Source organism: Gorilla gorilla, chromosome 4 (genome assembly GCF_029281585.2).
Source record: "Gorilla gorilla gorilla isolate KB3781 chromosome 4, NHGRI_mGorGor1-v2.1_pri, whole genome shotgun sequence".
Taxonomy (NCBI): Eukaryota; Metazoa; Chordata; class Mammalia; order Primates; family Hominidae; genus Gorilla; species Gorilla gorilla.
This window is the reverse complement of record NC_073228.2, coordinates 164,823,959-164,837,797: the sequence shown is the minus strand read 5'-3', so window position 1 is coordinate 164,837,797 and position 13,839 is coordinate 164,823,959.

Here is a 13,839-nt window from a genome sequence, read left to right as displayed (position 1 = left end):
TCGTTCTCCAATATGACAGGAATTTTAAATATTGTTCATCACCCAGGCATGTATTCTAATAACACAGTTTGAGTCAAGGTTACAAAGTCACTAATTGCAGTTAAAGTGTGTGGTGTTTGGCCATGCTAATGTCAGAGAAGCAAGCAAATAGTACATTGAATTTACATGGTAGAAATCAATTCAAGGATGTCATATCTCAACAGGGGACTGGTTTCTCAAGTCAGCTTCCAAAGCAAACAGAACACATAGTTGAAAATCACCTTTCAATGCCCCTCAGAAGGCACTACATTGGATATCATAAAACTAACTCAGAGTATCCAACACAGACTACATTTGCTCCAATTTTGGAACAGATTGCTCTCTCTTCAGTTGAGCACCAGATGAAGTGGTGAGTTGGCTTGCATTCAGGGGCAATGTTGTATGAAAAATATGTATCTTTAAACACTAAACACTCAGCACAGTGAGATGCTCACTCCATGGGAAACACAAGAGAACTTACTACCAACGGAGGAATGGCAGATCGAGGCTTCCATGTTGGGCTGCCTCAGGCCATATGTTTGAGTCGAGGGACTGGTGAGATTGCCTGCATTATTTAAACTCTTCCCGTTCTCTTTCCTTCTCTTAATCTCTGCTGAGCTCCTAGAGTTAAGTTTGCCAAAAATAAATGTATGTTGAGACTTGACTGAACTTATCTATGAAATTTAGTCAGTTTGGTTGTTACAAGTCACTGACTCAGGATAATGAATGACATATATACACATATATACTTACTTCTGCTGACTTCTCTGCACAAGAGCCTCTTTGCTTTCATCTCAACTGCATTTATTATTAATGGTATGATGAAAATTGTTTAAAGGTAATGTAATTGGGACTCAGGAGAATTAGGTTCTAATATTGCTTCTACAATTAACTAGCTGAAAGACTTTGCAAAACGTGTCTAACCACTAAATCTCAGATTCCTCATCTTCAAAGAGGGGGCTCAGAAAAGATTCTAAATTTATATTAAGAGTTTGTACTGCCAGTTAGTGTAAGCACTGGGACTTCAATCCAAAATAGAACACAGACTGCAGATTGGTAGTATGGTGCATCTTGCTCTCTCTCCCCTTTTTCCCTCTCTCTCTACTTCTGTTCCCTCTTCTCTCCTTTCCTAGTCTCTTTCTGATCCCTCCTCTACTTCTGATCCTCCCCTCCTCTTGTCATTCTCATGCCCTCCTTCCTTTCCCCTCTTCCTCCATCCCTCTCACCTTCCCTTTCTACCTTCTTTCTGCCCTCCCTTTCACCCTTCCCTCCTTCCTTCCAAACCATATTTGGGTGTCTATTGTATGCTAGGGACTGCGTAGGCCCTAGGGATACAAAGATAAATTTGAGATTAGACCATACTGTCTCTTGCACTTTGAAAATTATTTTTCATTCACTTATCATAAATGCAGCTGAGCAATCCAGTCTGATACTATTGTCATAGAATAATTCAGTGTGAAGTTTCTTTGGAAAATCACATCATTTATCCAATTTAGATAAGCAAAAATAGTTTTTAAGTTTCAGTAGGAAGTCACAAAAATCATTCTAAAGTATTGAAAAGTTTCCTAAAGCTCTCTATGCTCTATTAATTTAAAAGAGATAAAGACTAAAAGCATCTATCATAGTATCCAGGGCCACGTGAAATCTTTCTCCCACTATACTTCATTTAGCCCTAGGGCCAGGATAGGAAGGTAGTGTGGTTTACTAGTAAGAGCCTAGGTGTGGAATTAGATGGACATGGTTCATATTGTATCTCCACCACTTACCAGCCGGGTCACCTTGGATGCATAACTTCACTTCTCAGAGTAGCTGATTGTGCAATTATAAAATGAAAGTGATAACATTTACTTTGCAGAACTGTGGTGGTGAGGAATGACACAGTGCAGGCAAAGTGTCATTCCTCACCATAGTTCTGCACATATCATAGGTATACACATAATAAGTATGTGAGAGTGCTACACACGCAGTAGATATAGAAGAAAAGATAACAGTGTATAATTATGAACATAATTCTAGAGAAAGGAACTAACACTCACATAGCACCTTTCATGTGTCAAGAGTTGTGTTATTAGGTTGGGACAGGACAGCATCAAATTGATCTCAAAGTGTGTGATGACTCAAACAAAACAGACATTAATTTGTCACTTATCTAACAATGCAAGTGGATGTTCCTGGTTGGCAGCTAGCTTCCATACATGTGGTGATTCTGAGACCCAGGATCCTTCTGTCTTGTGGTTTGGTCACCCTCATCATCATATATATTCCACTGACAAAGAGAGGATGAAGAGGCAACCCTGCTTCTGGGAAATATTGGTCTAAAAGTGACATATAAATCACTTTGTTCTCAGCCCAATAATGAAAACTACTCACTCACATGGGTACAGCTTATTGTAAGGGAGAGCTAGGAAATGTAGTTGAAGCTGAACAGTCACCTCTCAAAAATGACTCTATGTCAAGAAACGACAACAAAATGTTGGTGGGCAGTTAACTGTCCCTGCTACAGTGACTTCAACCATATTACGCCATTTAAACCTATGACGTTGGTATTATATTATTATAGGTAGGTATTATAAAACCCCAACTTATTGATAAGGAAATTGCAAGTCAGTTTGTAAGTAATCTCCAGGTCACACACATCCATATGTCCACTCTAACGCTGACTCCAGCATTCCCAGTCCCACCTCACTGTAGTCCTGTGGAACAGAATTCACAGACTCCTGAGTGCTATGTGGACCATACCCTCATAGCTTTGGCCCAAAGGATATAATTTACAGGCAAAATGTGTAGTTGTAGGCTTTCTTGAAAATAAGAACATCTGGCAACTCTAAGTCCCCAATCCTGCAAGGATGAAATTCCCAGAGATGAGTACTTGCTCCCAGCTTTCAATGCTTTCAATGTGGCACATGTCTTGTGATCCACTCATCACTATCCTCTCCCTTCCCAGTTTATCCCTGCTCAGCACCACCTATTATCATCATCTACCTAGACTCTCTGGCATGTGAGCTGATTACCTCTAATATAAGGTATCGTTTTTGTTTTGTTTTGTTTTTTTTAGTTGGAGTTTCTCTGTAATGCCCAGACTGGAATGCAATGGTGCAATCTCGGCTCACCGCAACCTCCACTTCCCAGGTTCAAGCAATTCTCCTGCCTCAGCCTCCCAAGTAGCTGGGACTAGAGGCACATGCCAGCAAGCCTGGCTAATTTTTGTATTTTTAGTAGAGACGGGTTTGACCCTATTGGCCAGGCTGGTCTCGAACTCCTGACCTCAAGTGATCCACCCGCCTCAGCCTCCCAAAGTGCTAGGATTACAGGTGCGAGCCACAGCACCCAACCCAAGGTATCTTTATTATTTTAGTTCTTGAAAGGGAGCATCAACACTTCATTCTAAAAACTTGTAACAGTGATGAGGAGACAAAAGACATTAAATATGTATTTCTTTTCAAAACTGTCAAAAAGAGATTAATATTCTTTGTGCCTCTTCAAATTTTGTGGATCTCACTCCTATCTTTCATCTCAGATGATAATTTCTTCCTGGTTTGCAAACACATCTAAATAAATTTCCCTGCAACCTGGTCCCTGTAGGTACAGAATGAGCTCTACTACTCTGCAAGATTGGTTTTGCGTCTTTTGTCCTAGTTCCCTCCCTCCCTGTACTTATCTATACTCTTCATTCCGCTCACAACAATAGCCTGCCTTCTATCAGTTCCATCCATCTAATCAATGCATCAGCTATTTGTCAACAGAGCCCAGTAAGTTTTGACTCCATGTTTGCAAGATTAGAGTTCAGTGAAGAAGTTGAAAAGCAGAGGACAAAGGATGGAGAGGGAAGATGGACATTGATTGCAGAGCTGCATGAGCTGCTAATCTACTCCCTCTGAGCCTGAAAATCATCTTCAGCTTTGCAGCCTGAGGCACTGCACCTCAGAGGATGGAGATTCTCCAGACAGGCCAATCTCATCATATTTAATTTCATGCAATTTTAATTCAAAGTCATAACTCTCTGATCCATCAACCGGGCTCCAATATGACAGTATAGTGACTTCTAGCATGAAAGGCATTCATAGAATTCTCAATTTCTAAAATTTGTCATTTGAGCTCCCCAAGAGCATGTTTCTTTTTAAAAGTTGCTTCACCGTATGTACCTTCTATCATCAGGTGGACTATTTATTCAACTCTTTTCATGCTCTATCTCAGAATTGAGTTTTTATCTTAAAACAATTGTCTTAACATTGCTAGAAATACATTTATTATAATTGCCTTTTAGCTGTTTTTTATTTACAGTATTCCCCCTTTATTCATGAGGGATATGCTGTGTGTTAGGCAGGGTTCTCTTAGAGGGACAGAACTAATAGGATATATGTGTATGTGTGTGTGTATATATATATATATACACACACACATATACATGTATATATATACACACATAGGTGTATATATACAAGTGTGTGTATATGTATATGCATGTGTATATATATGTGTGTGTATATATATAGAGAGAGGAGTTTATTGTGTGTATATATATGGATATATATATATAGATATTATATATATGGAGAGAGAGAGAGGAGTTTATTAAGTATTAACTTATACGATCACAAGGTCCCACAATAGTCTGTCTGCAAGCTGAGGAGCAAGGAGAGCCAGTCCAAGTATCAAAACTGAAGAACTTGGAGTCCAATGTTTGAGGTCAGGAAGCATCCAGCGCAGGGGAAAGATGTAGGCTGGGAGGCTAGGCCCATCTCATCGCTTCACATTTTCTGTCTGCTTTGTATTATCTGGCATCTGATTAGATGGTGCCCACCCAATTAAGGGTGGGTCTGCCTTCCCCAGCCCACTGACTCAAATGTTAATCTCCTTTGGCAACACCTTCACAGACACACACCAGGATCAATATTGCAACCTTCAATTCAGTCAAGTTGACACTCAATATTAACCATCACATGCTCCAAGACCTCCAGTGGATGCCTGAAACTACAGATAGTACCAAATCCTATAAATATTATGTTTTTTTCCTATACATGTATACATATAATAAAGTTTAATTTATAAATCATGCATGGTAACAGATTAAAAACAAAAATAGTAAAATAGAACCATTGTAACAGTATACTGTAATAAAAGCTATGCGAATGTGGTCTCTCTCTCTCTCTCTCTCAAAATATCTCATACTGAACTCTACTTAACTTAAACCGCAGAAAGCAAAACCACAGATAAAGGGGGACTGCTGTATTTTATTATTTTTTAATCTACCCACTTAAAAAAATTCTAAATGTACATGTTGTTAACTATAGGCACACTCTTGTATAGCTGATCCCTAGAAATTACTCATCTTGCTTAACTGAAATTGTATACCTCTTTAACAGAAACTCCCCATTTTCCTCCACCCTCAATCCTTGACAACCACCATCCTACTCTCTGATTCTGATTCGGAGTTTGGCTGTCTGATTCTGAGTTTTGGCTATTTTAGATACCTCATATAAGTGAAATCATGCAGTATTTATCCTTTTATGACTGACTTCTTTTCCTTAGCATAATGTCCTCAAGGTTTATCCATATTGTCTCTTGACAGGGTCTTCTTTTTTAAGGATTAATAATATTTCACTGTATATATATATATATATATATATATATAAACATTTTATTTATTTTATTATAAATATTTTTATCTATTTACCTGTCAGTGGACATTTAGCTTGTTTCCATATATTAGCTATTGTGAATAATGCTACAATTAACATGGTAGTACCTATGTATCACTTCGAGATCCTGATTTTCATTCTTTTGGAGATATACTCAGAAATGAGATAGGTGGATCATTGGTAATTCCATTTTTTATTTTTTTGAGGCACCTCATACTGTTTTTATGTAGTTACTGCAACATTTTACATTCCCACCAACAGTGTGCAATTACTCTATTTTCTATACACTTTTGCTAAGACTATCTTTTCTTTGAAAATAACCATTCAAATAGGTGTGAAGGGATGTCTCATTGTGGTTTTGATTAGCAGTTCCTGAGTGATAAGTGACACTGAGCATCTTTTCATGTATCTGTAGCCATTTGTATGTCTTTTTTGGAGAAATGTCTATTTAAGTCCTTTGCTCACTTTTTAATTAGTTTTTGTTTTGCTTTGTTTTCTTGCTGTTGTGAGAGTTACTTCTATATTTTGGATATTAATTCCTCATCAGATAGTTTTCAAATATTTTCTCTCATTCTATAGGTTGCCTTTTCACTCTGCTAATTGCTCTCTTTGCTATGTAGAACCTTTTAGTTTGATAGTCTCATTTGTATAATTTTGTTTTGTTGCTTATGCTGCTGGTGTCATATTCATGAAATCATTGGCATGCTCAATGTCATGAAGCTTTTCCCATATGTCTTCTTTTAGGAGTTTTAAAGTTTCAGATTTTACATTACAATTTTTAATCCATTTTACTCAAGGTGAAAAACTGAAAGCTTTTCCTCTAAGATTAAAAACAAGGCAAGGATGCCCACTCTCATCACTTCTATTCAACATAGTACTGGAAGCCCTACCCAGAGCAATTAGGCAAGAAATACAAAGAAATTCATCTAAATCAGAAAAGAAGGACTAAAACTATTTGTTGATGATATGATTCTATATGTAGAAAATCCTAAAGACTAAGCATACACACACACACACACACACACCTGTTAGAACTAAAAATAATACAATAAAGTTGCAGGATGCAAAATCGACATAAAAATCAGTTGCATTTCTATATACTAACAAAAAATATGAAAAGGAAATTAAGAAGACATTGCAATTACAGTAGTATATTAAAAAATAGTTAGGAATAAACTTAACCAAGGAAGTGAAAGATTTGTTCATTGAGAACTACAAATCATTGATGAAAGAAATGAGACAAAAATAAGTGATAAAACATCTCATATTTATGGATTAGAAGACTCTCTATTGTTAAAATGTCCATACTACCCAAAGCAATCTATACATTCAATGCAATCCTTTTCAAAATCTCAAGGCCATTTTTTACAGAAATAGAGAAAACAATTCTAAAATTCATTTGGAATTACAAAAGACAACGAATAGCCAAAGCTATATAAAGAATGAACAAAGCTGGAGGTTTTACACATCCTTATTTCAAAGTATATTACAAAGCTACAGTAATTAAAACAGTATGGTACTGGCATATAAAAGATGCATAGATCAACGTAATAAAAAGCAGAAAAATAAACCCATGCCTATACAGTCAACTGATCTTTGACAAGGGTTGTTTAAGAATACACAATGGGGAAAGAATACTCTTCCACAAAGAGTGCAAGAATACTCTTCCACAAATGGTGCTAGGAAAACTTGATATCTATATGCAAAAGAATGAATGTGGGCCTTTATCTTATATCATACACAAAAATTCTTCATTTAGCTTCCTAATTGCTCATTCTTCTGCCCTCACTAACTTAATCCTTCTTCAAATCCCTGAAGTAACACTTCTAAGAGAGACCATCAAAACTGTTTCATCATTTCACACAATATGTCCTGAAATGGGTCCTACAGAACACTAGTCCAACAAGAGGAGAGTTGCTCAGGATCCTAAAAAGAGGGTTTCATGCTCATGAAGGTTTGGTGAGTCTGTCTACTGTATAGTTTTTAGCATATACATACAAGTTAACCAATTAAAAGTTCTAAACTTGTCTCAGTTAACAAAACAGAAACCATTTAAGTGTAACTTGGCATTTCCCCATGTTTATTCTACTATAAAATCTTAATCATTCCTTCTTGTATTGTAAAACACCTAGCCATGTCTGCTGGAATTAGTGTCCCATAATAAACATTCTGAGAAACGTTTCTCTACCACGAAAATGTGTTTTATTAGACAGAAATGCTTATTTGTCTCTTTTTTTTTTGCATTTTTCCTCAATCCCATTACATGTGCTACAGTGAATTATTGATTACAATTTTTCATCCCTTCCAGTATCCACAATCGCTGCTATGTAACTTTTCATTTCCTCTTATAAGTGCTGACTTTGACCATGGGACTTGTTTTGCCCAACGGTGTATTATTAACAGACAAAATATGAGCAACAGATTTAAATGGGCATGCATAATTGAGCTTGTTCTCTCATACTTCTGCCATAGTCATGAGAAAAACATGCCTCAACTAACCACCTGTTCCAGAGAAGGATGAGAGACACAAAGCAACCCCAGCCAACTCACAAACCTGCAGCCTGAAGCAGGGCTTCCCCAGCTGAACAGCAGAGCATGATCAAGAAATTAATACTTATTTTTTCTGCCTCTGAAATTTTGAGGTCATTTGGCAGGCAGCTATAGTTTACTAACATAATATGCTAGCTTCTATTCCAGAAAACATCAGGACACAAATTGAAAAACAAAACAGAAAAAAAGGTACTCTTTACCTTCAAAGATTTCATAGTAAGAGAGAGGAGAAATAAACAAGTTATAATTCAAGACAAAATAAAAATAAGGGTGCCAAAAGAAGTACTAATAATATGCTATGGAAACATAAAAGTAAACTGAGGCTATCCAGATGTTCTTGACCATGAAGATAGAATTATGGCTGGTTTTTTTGTTCGTTTGTTTGTTTTTGAGATGGAGTCTCGCTCTGTCGCCCAGGCTGGAGTGCAGTGGCGCGATCCCGGCTCACTGCAAGCTCCACCTCCCGGGTTCACACCATTCTCCTGCCTCAGCCTCCCGAGTAGCTGGGAATGCAGGTGACCACCACCACGCCCGGCTAATTATTTTTTTTTATTTTTAGTAGAGACGGGGTTTCACCGTGTTAGCCAGGATGGTCTCGGCCTCCCAAAGTGCTGGGATTACAGGCGTGAGCCACCGCACCCAGCCAAATTATGGCTGGTTTTTAAAGGATTATACTAGAAGTGGAATCAAGAAGAAAGACATTCCAGGCTAATGGAACAGCATGCATGAAAAGTATAAACTTTTCCCCCTTGAGGGAGTCATAGTTTTCTATTTTCAACTGAGAAAACTAGATAACTTCTGGAGATCACATAACTAGTATATGACAGACCTGAGTTCTAGAGCCTAGGTCTCCTTAGGCTAGAAGGAGTCCTAGAAGAAGGACTCTACTTCTAGACTGTTTCCTGTGTATTTACATAGCCTGGTATAAAATAAAAAAGCAAAAAATGGAAAACTAGCTTGCTGCTGTGCCTGGAAATATCCAAAAGTGTATAGGAGAAAGCAAATGAAGTAAATTTTGTATATCAGGCTGGTAGTAATGATCATCATCATCATCATCATCATCATCATCATCATAACAACAAAAAGAACAACTGCAATAAAAACAAAACATGCAGTAGCCAAATAGGTGATATTTACTGCACACTTAACACGAGCTAGACTCTGTTCTAAGTGCTTTTTACATGTCATCTTACTTGTTCTTCATAACGATAACCCTATGAGGATGGTACTATTATTAGACCCACTAAACAAGGTGAAATAAGTAAGGAACAGATAAGTTATACCACTTTTCCATGGTCACACCATAACTGGGGAAGTTAAAACTATTCCTGTCAGTTCCAGAGGCCTAAGTTCTAATGACGGTGTTCAACTTCAACAAAAAAATTAGAATCTTCTCTGGGGGCTTTTAAAAAACACTCGTGTCCTGGTTCTGCCTATACCAAGAAAACTAGAGGCTCCATTAGTGGGGTTCCAATCATCAAACCATGTTAAAAGCTCACCTTGTGATTCTTTGGCACAGCACGTGTTCAGAGCCACAGTTAAAGCAAGGCTGGACAGAGTCACAGGCAGACAGATGGGCTGGAGTCAGAGTGTTCACAAGAGCAAGAAAGCAAAACAAAAAAACCTATCAGACAGAAGCCAAACAAGGTAAAACTGACCTATGAGTTTGCTCAATTGGGAAAAACTTGGAATTAATTTCCTAATAAGGGCAATCTTCTCAATGGAGAAAGATTTCCAGAATAGCCGACTGGAGCATAATTGACCCACATTATGAGCAATCAAATATAGTAATAATATTAGATAGTATTTGGGCTCTTCAGAGGAAAGGAAGAAAGAAGAGATGACAGATTCTGTCATTTTTCCTGGTCTGAATCTAAATAAAATTGTGAAATGGTTCAGGGTAGAGTGAACCATCATCTCACTTCACTTTCCGGATTCTCTTGTATTCCTTTCCCTACGTGTGAAAGACCTACACATTTTCCTTAGCTCCCCAGTGCAGTGGACATGCTCAGGTCCTCGAGGCAGCTGGGTCTATGATATGCCTGCCCCTAAAATGTATAGTTCCCCTGGGCGATACTTGCTCATGTAAAACTCCTCACTGAGACTGGACGTAGTCTGAGAAGCCTCAGCATTAGGCAGCCCCTGAGAATCAATCAGCACTGGCACATGGGTGTACAAATCAGCCTGCCACCACAGCCTGAGAACCAGATAAGATGGCTTTGAGGCAGTGGGACAACTTCAGCACCAGAAGAGGTCAAGTAATGGCAAGAAAGTGCAGCTGCTAGGTGCAGATGATTCCCTTGCCTCCTCTATTTGATTAATTGTTCCTTGCATATTTCTTTGTCACATACAAAGGAGTTTTTTTGTTTTGTTTTGTTTTGTTTCACTTACCAAACCAGACCTCACATTTACATGTTCCTGGTCCACTCAGTTTTGGTGAAGACCTCACTGGCTATAGGTCCAACAGCACTTGATAGAAGATAAAGTCTCTCACGTGTGTCCTTTGCTTCATAGAAGTCCACATCCGAGGGCAGTGTCACTTTGATCCCCTTCAAAACTCTGTGAGTGATGCAGGGTAACTGGATGACGAAATGGAAGCTCAAAATGTAAAGAGTGGTTTTAGAATATTAGAGATGGAAGGGAATTGTCTCAGCTCATGACATAGTTTATCTTAGGATTGGAATCACATATTCAGCCAAAAAACATCTTCTAAACACCTATCCTGTGCTGGGTATCAGGTTCTATCTGGTAGAAATAGATAAATAAAACAAATTTGATGTCTTGAAGGAGTCTGTAATCTAGAACAGAGTTAAGGAAAAAAAAAAAAACTGTGGACTGTGGGCCAAATTTGACCCAGTACCTATTTTGCTAAATCAAGTTCTACTGGAACACAGCCATGCCCATTTGTTTACATACTATCTATGGCTACTTTTGTGTTACAACAGTAGAGTTGCATAGTTGTGACAAAAACTGTGTGGCTCGCAAAGCCAAAAATATTTACTGAGGCTTTACAGAAAGTTTGCTGATCCCTGATGTAGTAGAAGGAAGATTAAGTGAAATCAAGTGTGGCAGGTGTAACTACAGAATTCTATGTGAGGTATATGGTATGGGCTAAACGAAGCAGGGGGTGAGTTCTCAGAAAAAAAAAAAATTAAATAAAGATGCCTTGAAAGGGATCCAAGCAGAGAGGCGGGATACAGAAATGCCAGGTGGAGGTAACAGGGTCAGGAAAATGATAGAGAGGAAACAGCAGGCTCCTGAGAGAACTATGAGTAGTTCAGCATAGCTGACCACTTATGGAATGGTGAATGAGGCATGGAGAAGGAGGAAGAAGAGTCAGTAGAGAGTCCTCTAGGAAGACTTGGTATAGCAAGCTGGAGCCCCTAACTCTGGTGCCAATAACCCTTGAAACTTGTGTGTGACAAATACAGGCTATACTAAAAATGAAACCCTGTATTTCTCTTCCAGGCGGAGCAATCCTCCAGGGGCATTTAAGTTTCAGCAATCATGATGCCCTGATATGATTATATGAGTTACAATTTTAAAGAATAAATTGAATCTCTGTTAAATGGATTTTAAACTATTTTCTACCTTTATAATAGTTCATAGCAATAGAATAATAACTAATAGCTAAGGAGAGTTACAGGACACTGTGAGAGCAGATTATCAGGAGATCTGGTTTAATCCAGGGGGAATAGAGAAGTTGGTCCCGAGGAACTGACATTGAAGACAGATTCTAGAGGTGAGTAGATATTAACCAGGGAAAGAGTCAAATAATCACATGAGATTTTCTTAACATCTCAAAATCTGCAAAACCAACCTATTCCAAGATGGTACTCTATTCTCTGGGTTAAAATCTCATTGTGTCTATCTGTAAAATGAAAATAATCATGGTACTCATCTTGTAGCATTGCTCTGAAAACAAAATAAAGTGATGCATGAAAGATGCTTCACGTAAGAGCTAGCACACAGTAAGCATGCAAGAAATCTTAGCCATCCATCTTAGTACCTTTCTTTTTCTTCTAGTCTCTAAGAATGCTAAGTCTGTCTTTATTGCCATGTGCCCCTTTCAGAGTCTAGGTGGAAAAAAATTTAGAGCTATAAATCAAAATGCTGATTTTGGAATATCATTTACTACAGTATTTTTGGTGAATCAGTGAATCTCAGAGTCACCAGGAAGCCAGAATCAAAGAAATGCCACCTCCCACTGACTGTGGGACTCCCTTTTCAAAATCTCAAGAAGATGGTTCTTTGAATACCCACTTGGATCATGTCAGTGATGGGGCCACTTGCTCCCTGACTGGGCAGCTCTGATCTCGGGAAAATTTTTCTCCACATGGAGCCCAAATTAACTTTCCTGAGACAGGCACACATTGGCCTAATTCTGTCCACTTCCTCACATAGAAGGTGGCTTCTGTCGATTCCACATGACAACTCTTTAAACTGCCTGACCCCAGCCTTCTCATGCAGAGCCCAGGCCACAGGATGGGATCCCTCCCCTGCACTGTGCCATCTTTTCTCTCTGAAATCAGTGATTTCAAAAGACAGAGGACCTTTACACCATAAAGCTCATATCTTATTCATCTCTGTATCCAAGTCCTCAGCATAGCGTGTCTCACGTAGTAGACACTCAGGAAGTGTCTGTTGATAAATAAAGGAAAGCATGCATACTTTAAAGCATAGAACTTTTTAAAAAGCAGCATAAAACTGAATAAGCTTTTGATCAGTTTTATTCCAAATGCTAATGTGCATCAGAAAACATCATGAAGTTAGTAAAGATGCAGATTTCTGGACTACACCCTCAGAGACTCTGATTCCATCAAGCTGGAGTCCTGGGCACTTGCATTTTTATCAAGCACCTTGGGTATCTTTGAATTGGGTGAGCTACTGAACACACTTGGGTAAATACGCTTTAAGCACTGTAGACATCAATCCAACTTTTACTAAACTTGATGTTGTGAAGTAGCAAACACATTTTAATTACTTTTACTTAGAACAACTTTTCATTTGCTCTCTTATTTTTTTCTCCTTGAAGCATTTTTTCTGGGTTACCCAGGCATAGTTACCCTCCCATGCTGAGTGGTAAGTATGCTCCATCTATTACCTTCTTTGCAGACCTCCTAAGGAGATAATTAGGCACTGCAATTGATTGCAATTTATTAATCAGAGCAGGATGTTATAGAGTGTGTTGGGATGGAGGAAGCACAGTGCTGACGTCTAGTACAAATGCAAGGCAAGTAGACACAGTGACAGGGGAATAAGACAAAAATCACCACCAAATCACAGGATGTTTTAAGCAGATGCCCTATTTTACAATGTGGTTTCCCAATCTATCAAATGGGAGTCTTAAAACCTCCCTGGTCTACTCCCACAGCCAGATGTGAGGTTCATTCTCTGAATATTTACTAAGTGTCTACTATGCAATAGGTACTGCCCTTGGTGCTAAGGACACATCAGAGAACAAGGCCAAATCCTCATTTTATGAAGAGATAGATGATAAACATGTAAACACCTACACTTATACTATACTATATTATACTACACAAAAAATAAGTAGAACTGAATGGAAGGATAGAGAGAGAATATAAGAGTGCTGGTGCAGTCTCCTGTGACATAGGAAGGTCAGAGAAGG